Source organism: Amblyraja radiata, chromosome 14, assembly GCF_010909765.2.
Source record: "Amblyraja radiata isolate CabotCenter1 chromosome 14, sAmbRad1.1.pri, whole genome shotgun sequence".
NCBI lineage: Eukaryota > Metazoa > Chordata > Chondrichthyes > Rajiformes > Rajidae > Amblyraja > Amblyraja radiata.
In genome coordinates this window covers 18,001,646-18,015,906 of record NC_045969.1, presented here as the reverse complement: position 1 = coordinate 18,015,906, position 14,261 = coordinate 18,001,646, and the positions used below count along the sequence as shown (strand labels likewise).

At 44.1% G+C, this 14,261-nt stretch overlaps 1 protein-coding gene across 2 annotated transcripts in view; it reads right to left on the bottom strand.

The window, feature by feature from the left end:
* Positions 1-13,234, bottom strand: part of tfg (trafficking from ER to golgi regulator) — a 94,055-nt gene extending 80,821 nt beyond the window's left edge. Inside the window, exon 1 of one of the 2 annotated variants that reach the window (XM_033032690.1) lies at positions 13,080-13,234. The gene's annotated coding sequence lies outside the window, so the exon portion shown is untranslated. The remainder of the gene's footprint in view (positions 1-13,079) is intronic. The other variant, XM_033032689.1, reaches the window with a different exon arrangement.
* Positions 13,235-14,261: the final 1,027 nt, after the last annotated feature.

The window sequence follows — 14,261 nt, the reverse complement described above, 5'->3', positions numbered from 1 at the left end:
GGGTCAAGACCCTTCTTTCAGGCTGAAGAAGGGTCTCGACCCGAAACATCACCCATTGCTTCTCTCCAGAGATGATGCCGGTCCCGCTGAGTTACTCCTGCATTTTGTGTCCATCTTCAAATGACGTCATGCACTCCAGACGGCTGTGTGGACGCATTGTCGCGGGCGACCTTCGCAGGACCGTCGCACCTCAACACGACCACGAGGTTGCGTAATTATCGTGCCAAGGGCACGTAAGTGGGACAGGGGCTTAATGCTTTCGCATACTTCAATGGACAAGTCAACTGTAGCCTGGAGCTCAGCTGTTAAGCAGCAAAAATGCAAGCAGGTGACTTAAGAAGTAAAGCTACGTGACACCAAGGAAGAATACCAGAACAAGCAAGCGGCTCAATTCAATCAGGCAGATGCCAGATGTCTGTGGCAGGGCCGGAATACTATCACGGGATTTAAACTGAAATAGGGAGTGATCTCTGACAATGATGCAACATTACCAGATGAGTTTAATGCCTTTTACGCCCAAATTGAGCAAGTACACAAAGATTTGTCCTAAACCTCTTGGTGGCAGAAGTCAGATCTGCTTTCATGATTGTAAACTCTAGGAAAGCAGCCGGCCCAGGTGGAGTCGCTGGACGGGTTCTGAAATCATGCAAGAGTTTTCATTGACTTCTTCAAGTCTACTGTCTTCATCTACTTCAAGGAAACCTCCATCAATAGCCAAGTAAATTGATCTATCTCAATGACAATTGCCCAGTAGCTCCAACAAAGACCATAATGAAATGCTTCGAAAGATTGCTGATGGCCCAACTCTCTGTCAGTCTCCTGGACAATTTTGATCCCTTGCAAAATGAACATTAAAAAAGGTTTACGGTGGAACTTTCTTCCTTGCGCTACATTCAGCTTTGTTTCACCTTGACAATAAGAACAATCATGTCAGGATGCTATTTATTGACTACAACTCAGTCTCCTACATCATAATAGCACATAAGATCATCAATAAACTACCGGGCCTTGTCCTTGGGGCCTCCATCTGCTATTGGCTTCTGGACTTCCCGTTCAGCAGATCTCAGTCACTTAGAATTAATCATAATAGTTCCTCCACCCTGGCCCTCAACACGAGTGCTCCTCAGAATTGTGATCAGCCCTCTGTTCTACTCACTGTACACACATGGACAGCGGTAACTCAATCTTTTTAAAGTTCACCCGATTATACCATTGTGTTCGGATGCATCAATCATTGCTCCTGTTTTTAGTGCTTTTAATGTCTTTTAATTTTTAGTGTGTTTTTTATAGTCCTTCGTTGTACGGTTTTTAATGGTTTTTAATTGTTTGTAATAGCTTTTTGTTCATGATTTCTCATGTACAGCACTTTGTGGCAACTGTAGTTGTTTAAAGTGCTTTATAAATAAAGTTATTATTATTATTATTATTATTATTATAACAATGATGAGACAGGGTACAGGAAAGATATCAGGATTCTTGAAAAATTATACAAGAGCAACAACCTAGCCCCAAACAACAGCAAAACGAAAGAGTTGCTTGTTGAGTTAAGGAAGCAGAGGCTTCAATACCTGTGCTATAGGTAGTCAGGTGACAGGATGTATTTCAACTAATAACCGAATGAACCAGCAGAGAGTGGTGAACACAGCCCAGTCCATCACAAGCTCATCACTTACTGTTTGTTGCATCAGGAAGGCTGGAATTATTCCAGGGTCTCGACCTGAAACGTCCTGAAGAAGGTCTCGACCCGAAACGTCACCCATTCCTTCTATCCAGATATGCTGCCTGTCCCGCTGAGTTACTCCAGCATTTTGTGTCTATCTTCATTTTATACCAGCATCTGCAGTTCTTTCCGACACAGGCTGGAATTATTGTCAAGGACACCTGCAAACTGTTCAATCCCTTTTTCTCTCTTCTACTTTCGGGAGAAGGAACATGATCTTGATTGCCAGATGTACAGACTTGTGAACAGCTTCTTCCCCACAAATATCAGACTCCTGAAGCAATCATCTCTTGCACACATCTCTTTGAGGTGTTGCTACATATTCTGATGCCCCTGTCCCACTTAGGAAACCTGAACGGAAACCTCTGAAGACTTTGCGCCCCACCCAAGGTTTCCATGTGGTTCCCAGAGGTTGCAGGTGGTTGCCGGAGGTTGCAGGTAGTGGAAGCAGGTAGGGAGACTGACAAAAACCTCCGGGAACCGCACGGAAACCTTGGGTGGGGCGCAAAGTCTCCAGAGGTTTCCGTTCAGGTTTCCTAAGTGGGACAGGGGCTTTACTCTTCACTTTATTCAATTATCCTGATAATGAATTCATATTTTATTTACACTATAATCTTTGCACCATTCTATTGTTTGTATTTGTGATTGTCCTATATTGTCGTATATATTATTACTGTATGTATGCTGTTTCAGAAGGGAGGGAGAGAGAAAACGGGGAATTACAGACCAGTTAGTCTAACATCGGTAGTGGGGAAACTGCTAGAGTCAGTTATTAAAGATGGGATAGCAGCACATTTGGAAAGTGGTGAAATCATTGGACAAAGTCAGCATGGATTTACAAAAGGTAAATCATGTCTGACGAATCTTATAGAATTTTTCGAGGATGTAACTAGTAGCGTGGATAGGGGAGAACCAGTGGGTGTGGTGTATCTGGACTTCCAGAAGGCTTTCGACAAGGTCCCACATAAGAGATTAGTTTACAAACTTAAAGCACACAGCATTGGGGGTTCAGTATTGATGTGGATAGAGAACTGGCTGGCAAACAGGAAGCAAAGAGTAGGAGTAAACGGGTCCTTTTCACAATGGCAGGCAGTGACTAGTGGGGTACCGCAAGGCTCAGTGCTGGGACCCCAGCTATTTACAATATATATTAATGATCTGGATGAGGGAATTGAAGGCAATATCTCCAAGTTTGCGGATGACACTAAGCTGGGGGGCAGTGTTAGCTGTGAGGAGGATGCTAGGAGACTGCAAGGTGACTTGGATAGGCTGGGTGAGTGGGCAAATGTTTGGCAGATGCAGTATAATGTGGATAAATGTGAGGTTATCCATTTTGGTGGCAAAAACAGGAAAGCAGACTATTATCTAAATGGTGGCCGACTAGGAAAAGGGGAGATGCAGCAAGACCTGGGTGTCATGGTACACCAGTCATTGAAAGTGGGCATGCAGGTGCAACAGGCAGTGAAGAAAGCGAATGGTATGTTAGCTTTCATAGCAAAAGGATTTGAGTATAGGAGCAGGGGGGTTCTACTGCAGTTGCACAGGGTCTTGGTGAGACCACACCTGGAGTATTGCGTACAGTTTTGGTCTCCAAATCTGAGGAAGGACATTATTGCCATAGAGGGAGTGCAGAGAAGGTTCACCAGACTGATTCCTGGGATGTCAGGACTGTCTTATGAAGAAAGACTGGATAGACTTGGTTTATACTCTCTAGAATTTAGGAGATTGAGAGGGGATCTTATAGAAACTTACAAAATTCTTAAGGGGTTGGACAGGCTAGATGCAGGAAGATTGCTCCCGATGTTGGGGAAGTCCAGGACAAGGGGTCACAGCTTAAGGATAAGGGGGAAATCCTTTAAAACCGAGATGAGAAGAACTTTTTTCACACAGAGAGTGGTAAATCTCTGGAACTCCCTGCCACAGAGGGTAGTCGAGGCCAGTTCATTGGCTATATTTAAGAGGGAGTTAGATGTGGCCCTTGTGGCTAAGGGGATCAGAGGGTATGGAGAGAAGGCAGGTACGGGATACTGAATTGGATGATCAGCCATGATCATATTGAATGGCGGTGCAGGCTCGAAGGGCTGAATGGCCTACTCCTGCACCTAATTTCTATGTTTCTATGTTTCTATGTTTACCCTATCAGGTACTCTATCAAACTAAACTAAAAAGCTTTTTGCAAACGAGGAATTTCATTGCATCTTGGTGTACATGACAATAACCTAATCTGAATCCTACATGAAATTTAAAAATTGGAGTAATTATTTCAGAATAATGTATAGCTTATTAAAGGCAGAGGCACAAGGGATATTTCTTCTCTCAGATTGTTGTGATTCTTAGGAATTCTCTATCCTGCCGAGATATGAAGGCTGAGTCACTGCATACATAAGCAGATTTTGGACAATAAGGTATCAAGAGCAGAGGAAATCAATGGAGAATGGAGCTGAGGCCAAGGTCAGATGATCCATGATCTTATTAAACATTATCTCGGGCATTTTAATGATTACATTTAACTGCATGCAATTGCTAATTTTTACTCACACTACATTGTATAACTGCAATAAAAGCAAATGAAAACCATTTGTTCAATAGACACACACCCTTAACATTTAGAACTAGAAGCAGATTTTAAAACATACTTTCACTGGATAAATGCACAAAAAAATAAAGTTTTCAGGGCCCTGGAGGAACAGGAAAATAAGATTCACCGGTTCATTTTCAAAGAGCTGGCACAAGTAGAATGGGCCAAATAGCCTTTTTTTTCCCCCACTGATCTTTCGCTGTATAATTTTGAATAGCAGGATATAAAAGTACCCTAGATTGATTGCTATAATGGTGTAAAGCAGAAAGAATTCTGGAAAAGGTAAAGGAATAAATCAGAAGGTGATCAAATATGAATTAATTTATACTTACTGATCATCATAACTTACTATTACCAAATGTTATTGCACTTTGTATGTAACAATATCCACCTAACACTAAGATTTTGGAATATCTCTAATTACATGATCTAAATGCATCCTGTCAATAAACTGATAATTGTGCTTCTTATTCAACGAACAGATATGTAAATTCCAACTGAGGTGCATAGGAATTTCTTCTCACAGAGAATAGTGAATCTCAGGAATTCTTTACCCTGAAAGGTTGTGAAGGTCACGTCATTGGAATTATTTAAAGAGGAGGTATTTGGGAACTGACATAAAAGAGGAATGGCCTGCGGCAGATTAGCCATGATGATACTGCAAACACCTTGTACAACTGTAATACCATTAATCTAGTATTCAATTGTTTGGAAATCCTGTTGGTTCATCATCTAGCTCACTGGGGCCCTATTCCCCATGTTCCTTCTAAATTTACTAGGGTCCCATTTCTCAGGGTTCCTTTAAACTCACTGGAGTCATTTCACACACTGCCTTTAATGTCAATGGCCTCTGCTTCTTCCTATCTCTTTTAACATGAAAGGTTTACTGGAAAATATATCATACTACTGGCTCACATCAATAAAAGCATGTTGGACTGTTATTAGGAATACAACAATACTCCAATAATCCACTGTGTAAGAAGGAACTTCAGATGCAGGTTTCAACCAAAGATAGACACAAAAAGCTGGAGTAACGCAGCAGGACAGGCAGCATCTCTGGAGAGAAGGAATGGGTGACGTTTCAGGTTGAGACCCTTGTAATCCACTGTCTGACTATTCAGAAATCTGGATGGTTCAGTATCTGGCGCATGAGGTAACGTTTGCCGCATTCCACTTCCATTCAGTTCCTCTGCTCTCCATAAACCTGCCAAAAGCCCTGGTTCATGCACTCACTTGAAACTAACTGTGAACTTGTGCTCCATTTAAACTTACCACATTCACTGTAGATTTTATTGTAATACGGTATAATATCTAAGAAAGGTGAAATATAGGTGTGTTGGGGTATTAATAGGAATAACTTTGTATAGTCTGCTTGTCCAGCACAAAGTCTGAGCATACAAATTAATCAAATGCCACCATATGCAATAATCAGAACATCAGCGGGTCAAGCACCACCTCTAGGGGGGTGTGCGTATGTGTGTGTGCGTGTGCGTGTGCATGTGGTAGTGACAGAACAAAGTCTGGCAGGTATTCTCTGGCCTTTGTCCAACCATCTGTCTATCAAGAAACCCTCCTCATCTGGATCAATCTATTACCGGGGCTCGAAATTAACCTAAATGCCGAGTCATTTTGCCCGGCTTGGGACTGCAAAAACCGGAGTAACTCGGTGGGCCATGCAGCATCTCTGGAGAAAAGGAACGTGATGTTTCATGTCGGCGGCGATGGCCGTAGTGCGGAGCAAAGATACGGGGTGTGGGGTGACGGAGGGTCGGAGCGAATGACGGGCCCCGCACAGCAGCAGCAACAGCGGCCGCGACTCCATCTCCTCCTCCTCCCGCACCCCGCCCGCCTGATAGTGGCCACTGATTGACAATCCGCTAACGGCGATATAAGCCTTTCAAAACAAACCCTCCCGCACGCCGAGGGGCCCCCTTCCGCCGTCTGAAGCAGCTGCACCGCTCGGCCCCGCACCTTCTGTTGGCTGGAGGAGGAGGGGAGGCGGTGGCGAGGAGATCCCAACTGCCTCCCCCTTTGGTGGCGGCACTTGGCGGTGGACAGGGACAGCCAAGGCAGCGGGGCAATGATATCGTCCCCGTCCGATGAGCGCTGATCTTCCTTCCTCCCCCCCCTCTCTCTTGTACGCCCCCCTTATCCTATTCATCCTGCACTGATCTCCCTATCCACCTCGCATTGATTCTCCTGCCCCGTCCCCCCCCCACCCCCTTTCCCATCCATCCTGCACTGCTTCCCCTCATTCATCCTGTACTGATCCCCTCATTCATCCTGTACTGATCCCCCGATCCATCCTGTACTGATTCCCTCATTCATCTTTTACTAATCGGCTCATTCATCTTTTACTGATTCCCTCATTCATCCTGTACTGATGCCCCCCGTCAATCCCGTACTGATCCACCCCATTCAACCCCACTGACATACCACGCACTCTCCCCTGACAATTTTACCTATTCCAACCAACACGCACTAATTCCCCTGCCTCAATCCATCCATCCCGCACCTTGCCTTCTCACCCCCCCTGCCATCTATCCATCCCGCACTGATTCACAGCTATCTTCGGTATAAACCAGCATCTGCAGTGCCAAGCCGGACAAAATGACTCGGCGTTTAGGTTGCCCGGTGGCACTTTAGGTGGTCATTGGCACCCCGGGCAATCCCTAATTTCGAGCCCTGCTACTGTGCTGGAAAAGTCTTCAGAGCGAAAATTGACCATGTTTGATAACGGAATGCAATCAAATGTGTTTTAAAACCCAATGTTATTTGTTTTAATCCATAAAGATGGATTGATTAAATTGTGAACACGGGAAACATTAAAACCGCTGTGTTCGATTGTCACTGCTACCGTTGACATATTATTACAGAATTCATTTTAACGGCAAATCAATGCTCTTAATGTGGAGTATCAGTACTGTTATTTAATGAACAACATTCACAACCATACGTTGGATTTAGCCAGGTTTTACTTCTACAGTCGGTCATATACACCACAAATTTGGTCAGGAGATATTTCAGGTGAAATTTTAACGTTAATTCTGAAGTGGGAATGATGGAAACAGCATTTATCAATAATTTTTTTTAAATCTGGTGCATTCAAACTGGGTATCTTCATTGCTGTTCACAACACATACATTTAATCTGAATGTTCAAAATGGAACTGCAGATGCTGGAATATCGAAGGTACACAAAATTGCTGGGGAAACTCAGCGGGTGCAGCAGCATCTATGGAGCGAAGGAAATAGGCGACGTTTCGGGCCGAAACCCTTCTTCAGACTGCTGGGGGGTGGGGGAAAGAAAGAAGGAAAAGGGGAGGAGGAGGAGGAGCCCGAGGGCGGGCGGATGGGAGGGTGGGAGGAGACAGCTAGAGGGTTAAGGAAGGGGAGGAGACAGCAAGGGCTAGCCAAATTGGGAGAATTCTATGTTAATGCCATAAGGACGCAAGGTCCCCAGACGGAATATGAGGTGCTGTTCCTCCAATTTCCGCTGTTGCTCACTCTGGCAATGGAGGAGACCCAGGACAGAGAGGTCGGATTGGGAATGGGAGGGGGAGTTGAAGTGCTGAGCCACCGGGAGGTCAGGTAGGTTATTGCGGACTGAGCGGATGTGTTAGGCGAAACGATCGCCCAACCTACGCTTGGTCTCACATTTAATCTGAATGTCCGGTTATGTGGCATTTTGACACCTTTAAACACATTACCAAAAGAACATTTGCTGCAGTTATGTCCTTTGGTCATCTCTTATCAGTTAGTGTAATGTTTAACCTGTCAGATGGGTAAAGTCGGTTTTAACAGCTATCATAAAATGCCTTTAGAAATTTCCTTGCAACCTGTATATTTTTGTTGTGGATAAATTATGTGGGAAGCGAGAGTGTTTCTGTACCAATAGCAATAACGACTATGGCCATGTCATGATAATTTTCGGACCTTCACAGAAAACATGCTTGCATCAATCTGTAGTGTGCATGGTTAAGCATATATGTTACCATGGTCCAGGATTTATTGACACAGGTTGATCATACGCTGAATAATCCAACCACATTTTTGTTGGGAAGTGGAAAGAAATAATAGAAATTGCATTAATTGCAATGTGTAAAACGAGTTGAGATACTATATTGTAACTTTGCTGCATGTCATTGTGGTATATATCATGTCTTGATTGGTGAATATGTTTAGTCTGTGACTTTATTTGAAGCAGAAATAATATGCAAATGCTTCATTGAGCATAATTCCGACTGGTAACTATGCACTTCGTTCGAGCACATTATCGCACGCGTCATGCAAGCCGTCTTAAATTGACCACCTAAACTGTCATGTGGCAACCTAAAAAGCTGCCCAAGTTGCCCGGCTGGCAACAGGGAAAAGAAGTTAAGTGAGAGCCCTGATTACCCACCAGGGCTTGACCTGTCCCTCCTCTCTTCCAACTCTTCTTCTTCTTCTTCTTCCCCCCCCACCCATCCGTCTGAGGAAGCATCCCGGCCCGAATTATCACATATCCATATTCCCCAGAGATGCTGCCTGACCAGCTGAGCTACTCCAGCACTTTGTGTCTTCTGTTGTAAATCAGCATTTGCAGTTCCTTGTTTCTACAGCTCAGAACAACTGCTATTCTGGTATCAAACCTCCGAGGGTGCCAGGGTATTGGAATTTTACTCGACATCAATTTCTATATTTTGCCTTGCTGTACCTTCTTGCTACCATCTGTGAAAAGTACAGTTTGAAACACCTGAAGAACCAGAGGAAAAATAGTGATGTGCTCCTTTCCAGTCTCAATAAGCTTTCAGTAACTTATACAACCAAACAACAATGCAACGTATCACAATGTCGTCAATTACTGAAGTGTTGTAACTATGAAAATCTGCAATTGCAAATTGCAGACTTTCATAGTTACAACACTTCAGTGATTCATGACATTGTGATACACTCTCCGAGTGGTGGCGCCATAGAGTGTGGCTGCCTCGCCTGCAGCTGTCTGTCCTTTCATTCCTTTCTTGGTATTTATAGTGTTTTTAAGATTGTTTTCGGAGGTCTTTTAATCTTTTTTATGTGGGGGGGAGGGGTAACTATTTTCTTAGTTACTTCCTGGTCGAGGATGCGACAATTCTCCGAGCCGCATCTTTACCCCCTCCTCGCGGCCTACCATCTGGATTGGCTCAGCATTTCCTGCCGGAGACCATCGCAGAGCGAGCGATGCCTTACCGGGAATCACTGTTGGAGCTCCGGAGTGCTGGGACTTTGCTGCCGACTTTGAACACCATGGAGCTGTGGTCTGTGGAATTACCAGCCGTGGGTGGCGGGAGCTTCCAGCCGCTGGTGGCGCTGACTTTGACATCACAGAGCCTGGGATCTCTCGCCGAGGTCGCCAGCGTTGAATCTCCGCCCAGCTCGGCCTGTGGACTTCGGAAGCCTCGGTCTCCGGTAGGAAGTGGCCGATTCGGAGGTTCCGGACCGCTGAGAGTGTTCTTCCGTTCGAGGGCCTAAAACATTGGGGCCCCGTTGCGGCGACTGCGGAGGCCTCAATAGGTCCCGACCACGGGTGAACGGAGGAAGAGGACTGAACTTTGATGCCTTCCCTCACAGTGGGAAACGTTGATTCCGCTGTGGGGGGATGTTTTATATGTTTTTTGTTAAATTCTAAAGTTTGTGTTTATCTTATTTGTGTTCTGCATGGTAACTCAAAATTCACTGCACCATAGAAACATAGAAAAGGTGCAGGAGGAGGCCATTCGGCCCTTCGATCCAGCACCGCCATTCATTGTGATCATGGCTGATCATCCCCAATCAATAACCCGTGCCTGACTTCTCCCCATATCCCTTGATTCCACCAACCCCTAGAGCCCTAGTTGGTGTATGTGACAATAAATGTCCTTTGTCTTATTTGCCCTTTGTATCAGCGACATAACGATGTATCAAACCAACACGCACTGCCATCTGGCTTAAACATATAAACGTAAACTTAACAACTTCACCCATCACATAAAGAAAAGATGTGAGAATGCAAAGTACATTGACATTGCAGTACATTGCAGGCTCGAAGGGCCGAATGGGCTACTCCTGCACCTATTTTCTATGACTTTCCATACATGCCATTCCTGATTACTAATGATCCGAATCTTTAAAATTGAGGCAACTCAATTCTACTTGGCTGAAGAAGGTTCCCGACTCAAAAAGTCACCTGTCCATCCCTCCACGTATGCTGCCTGATCAGCTGAGTTCCTTCAGCACTTTGTGTTTTGCTCTATTCAATTTGTGATCATTTGCTGGCTGGTCTGAATTTTGCATAGCTAATAGTTTTCCTTTCTTTGGGATAAATCCAAAAATCAAAAAGATCAATAATTAGCATTTCAAATATCCTTGGGAATTCTGATTTTAAATTATATCTGCGCATTATTAAAGTCTTTGTTTATGCAGTGTCATTGCTCAAAAGCCTGGGCATCATTACAGCAAGTCATTATCTTTGTGCGGAAGTGGTTGGAATTATAACTCGTGAAAAGGAAGATGGATGTTGGCCAGCGTGGGCATGTTGGGCCGAAGGGCCCGTTTCCACACAGTATCATTCTATGACCCTTTGGTTGTGGTTGTCAGTTAATTATCTCTGCCTCGGAACATCTTTACAAGAGTTTATTTGGTGGTGTCCTAGGCCCAATTATCTTCACCCGATTCATCAATGGCCTAACTCTCATCATAAAGTCAGATATGGTGAGTTCACAAATGCTTATACAATGTACAATTTACTTCATAACCAATTAGCGAAACCGCTGAAATTTTCAGGCCTGGGCTCACAAAAGCAACATTCACACAACTAAAGTGCCAGGCAATGAGCATCTCCAACGTAAGAAAATCAAACCATCTACCCATTGTCAAATACTGTACCATCAATAGCTAAAGTGTCACCACTGACCCGAGACTCAACTGGACTAACCATACAATCCCATTTTGACAAGAGCAGGTCAGTGACCAGGTATCCTGCAGCAGGTGACACATTTCTTGACACTCTATGTCCTTTCCACCATCTACAAAGCATAAGTCGAGAGCTCGATGGAATACTTTCCACGTTTCTGGATAAGTGCAGCGCTAACAATTCTCAAGAGCTTCAGCACCATCTTGGACAAAGCAACCCATTGAATTGGTACCCTTCAACTACCACTGCACTTGGAGTTATACTCTTTTTTGAAACCCGAAACATTAACACTGCTGTCCCCTCCTCAGACACCACCTGACCGACTAAATATTTATGTAAGTTCCATTTATATTCAGTCTCTGAATTATTTTTCTTCTGTAATTGTGAAATGTGAAAACTTGCGGAAAAAGCCACCCTGAAGCCTGTTTAACCCTCTTTCTGGTGATAGATCATTTTGTTCACATTCATTGTTTTCAATTTTGCATTTGCCAAAATGTTCTTCTGCAGTCATCTCTCTTCAGCCAACATCTTCTCAGGTTGTCAGTCTGAAGAAGGGTTCCGGCCATCTTTCGCTCCATAGATGCGGCTGCACCCGCTGAGTTTCTCCAGCATTTTTGTGTACCTTCGATCTTCCAGCATCTGCAGTTCCTTCTTTAACACATCTTCTCAGGTTTGACTAGTCTTGATTACGTTAATCAACCTGAGCATCAACTCTCCTCTCTCCACATTTGCTATCTGACTTGCTGAATATTTCTAGTAGAAAATTGTACGAAATAGGAACAGGACTAAAACATACAGCCTCCTTAACTTCTTTCACATTTGATCTATCGCAACTTCACATCCCTTCGGCGTCCAGCATTCTAAGGATTCTCCATTCTCTGACTAAATATTTCTCTTCATTTCAATCCTAAATGGGTTGGTCTTTATTTTTGTATCTGTGACCTTGAGTTCTGGATTCCTCAGCCAGGAGACCCTTAGAATTTATATTTACTGATTTTACATTTGGGAGTTACATTTTGCAAAAAATATGGGCTGAATGAATAATAATCAACTACAGTTGATTTACCAAATACTCTAATACTTCCTTCAACTACCCAAATGTCATGATTACAAAGCAAAAATGCAGAATGTCCAGCAGTTTGAATGCATGTTTGATTGCGCCATTTCAATAACAATGGAACCACAAATATGGAATATAATTTCAAGGCATGCTGGCTCTAAATCCAATTTTATTGAAGAAAACAAAACAGCTACAAGTCATTACTTTTACAAAGTTGACTGAAAAAAAGACTTCATCAGATACAACATAGTTTTGACAGAATTGCCATTTTGCAATGTGATGAGTAATTTTCATCTTTAAAATAGTTGTTTGCTAGAGATTTATTTTCTGTTGTTCAACACAAAGCCTCCTATTCATGAAGTGGCAACTGTCCTGGGTCCCAGCCTCTCCTTGCAACAATAAGTCTCCCCATCCCCCAAAAACAGGACTCCCATTCACATTACCAACACGCCTGCGCATCGACGGAGAGATTTCCTGCCAATAATGCGAACCATCCACAGCAAAAAATCAATCCGTAATAGAAATGAAGGTATATTGCAATTAATCAGAAGGGGGTCAAATTATTTGCAAAGCTTGGGCTTCTGGAGGGAGGTAGGGTAGGGTAGGGAGGGAGATAGATGTGAGACATGCAGGAGAAATGAATAGGTTGAGCTTGGATGGAATGATTGAGTAATAGACGCCGGGACAGGCCGGGGCGGACCAGAACCGAGCAGGCCCGGCCCGGCTTCTATCCTCGCCATTACCCCCTCCCCTCGTAGATCAAATGCACAGGCTCGCTTACGTGAACTTTTGAAAGAAAGTGCAATACAGACCTGCGGGAATGGAGGATGTAAGCGAGCTCGGCACCTGCCTTGGCTGCGCTACCAGTCCAGTCCCGGCCCGGCCCCAGACTTCTCTCAAGGCGACGGGAAATCCCTCCTCTCAGACCTCATCTGGACGTGGCAGACGGCGGCCAGTGCGCCTGCGCGCGCACCTCTCACCTCCCGGGCTGCCAGCCCTGCAGTGAGGATGAGTCATGATTGGAATAAAAGATGTAAAGTGCTGGAGTAGCTGGATTGCTCTAGTACTCGGTGCCCTTTTTGTTTTGTAAACCAGTATCTGCGGTTCCCCTATGATCATGTAAAGTGCCAGAGTCACTCAGTGGGCCAGGCAGCATCTCTGGGAAACATGGGTCGGGAACCTGTTTCAAACCCAGAAATCAACTGTGGAGGGAAGAAATCGGTCACACAGCGTGGAAAAAGCCCTTCGCCCCTACTTGCCCAAACCGACCAACATGTCCCCTCTACACTAGTCCCACCCACCTGACTGCGTTTGGCCCATAATCCTCCAAAAGTGTCCTCTCCATGTCTAATTGTTTCTTTAACTGTAATAATCCCTGCCTCAACTACCTCCTCTGGCAGCTCGTTCCATTCACCCATTCACCTTTCTTAGAACAGGTGAAATTTACAGGTTAGAAAATGAGATATGCACGAAGCCATTGCTTAATCAGATGAACATAACCTTAGCTATTATAGGAATTATAAAACTGAGTTGATTTAATTAATGTATAGTATATATACCCTAGAACCAGAGCATCACCTCAGCACAAGGATTATAGATTGAGTCAATGAGAAATTTCTTTAGAATCTGAAGTGTTCGGAATTCTCCATTTCAGCGGGCTGTGTATATTCACCTGCAAAGTATGATCTCTTATTGTTTTTTGGACACTGAAATGAGCAGAGAAAATGGTGATTGAGAAAGAGATGTGCGGTATTGGGTTAGCCATCTTACGAATGGCAGAGAAGGCTAAAAAAATCATAGAAAATGTGTAATACAAGATGAGACTGTTAGGTCCATTGTACCTGTGCCAATTGAAAATAAATCTCACAAAGTAGATTCAGTAGACCAGAAACATCACCTATTCCTTCTATCCAGTGATGCTGCCTGTCCCGCCGAGTTACTCCAGCATTTTGTGTCTATCTTCAGTGTAAAACAGCATCTGCAGAGTAATTTCA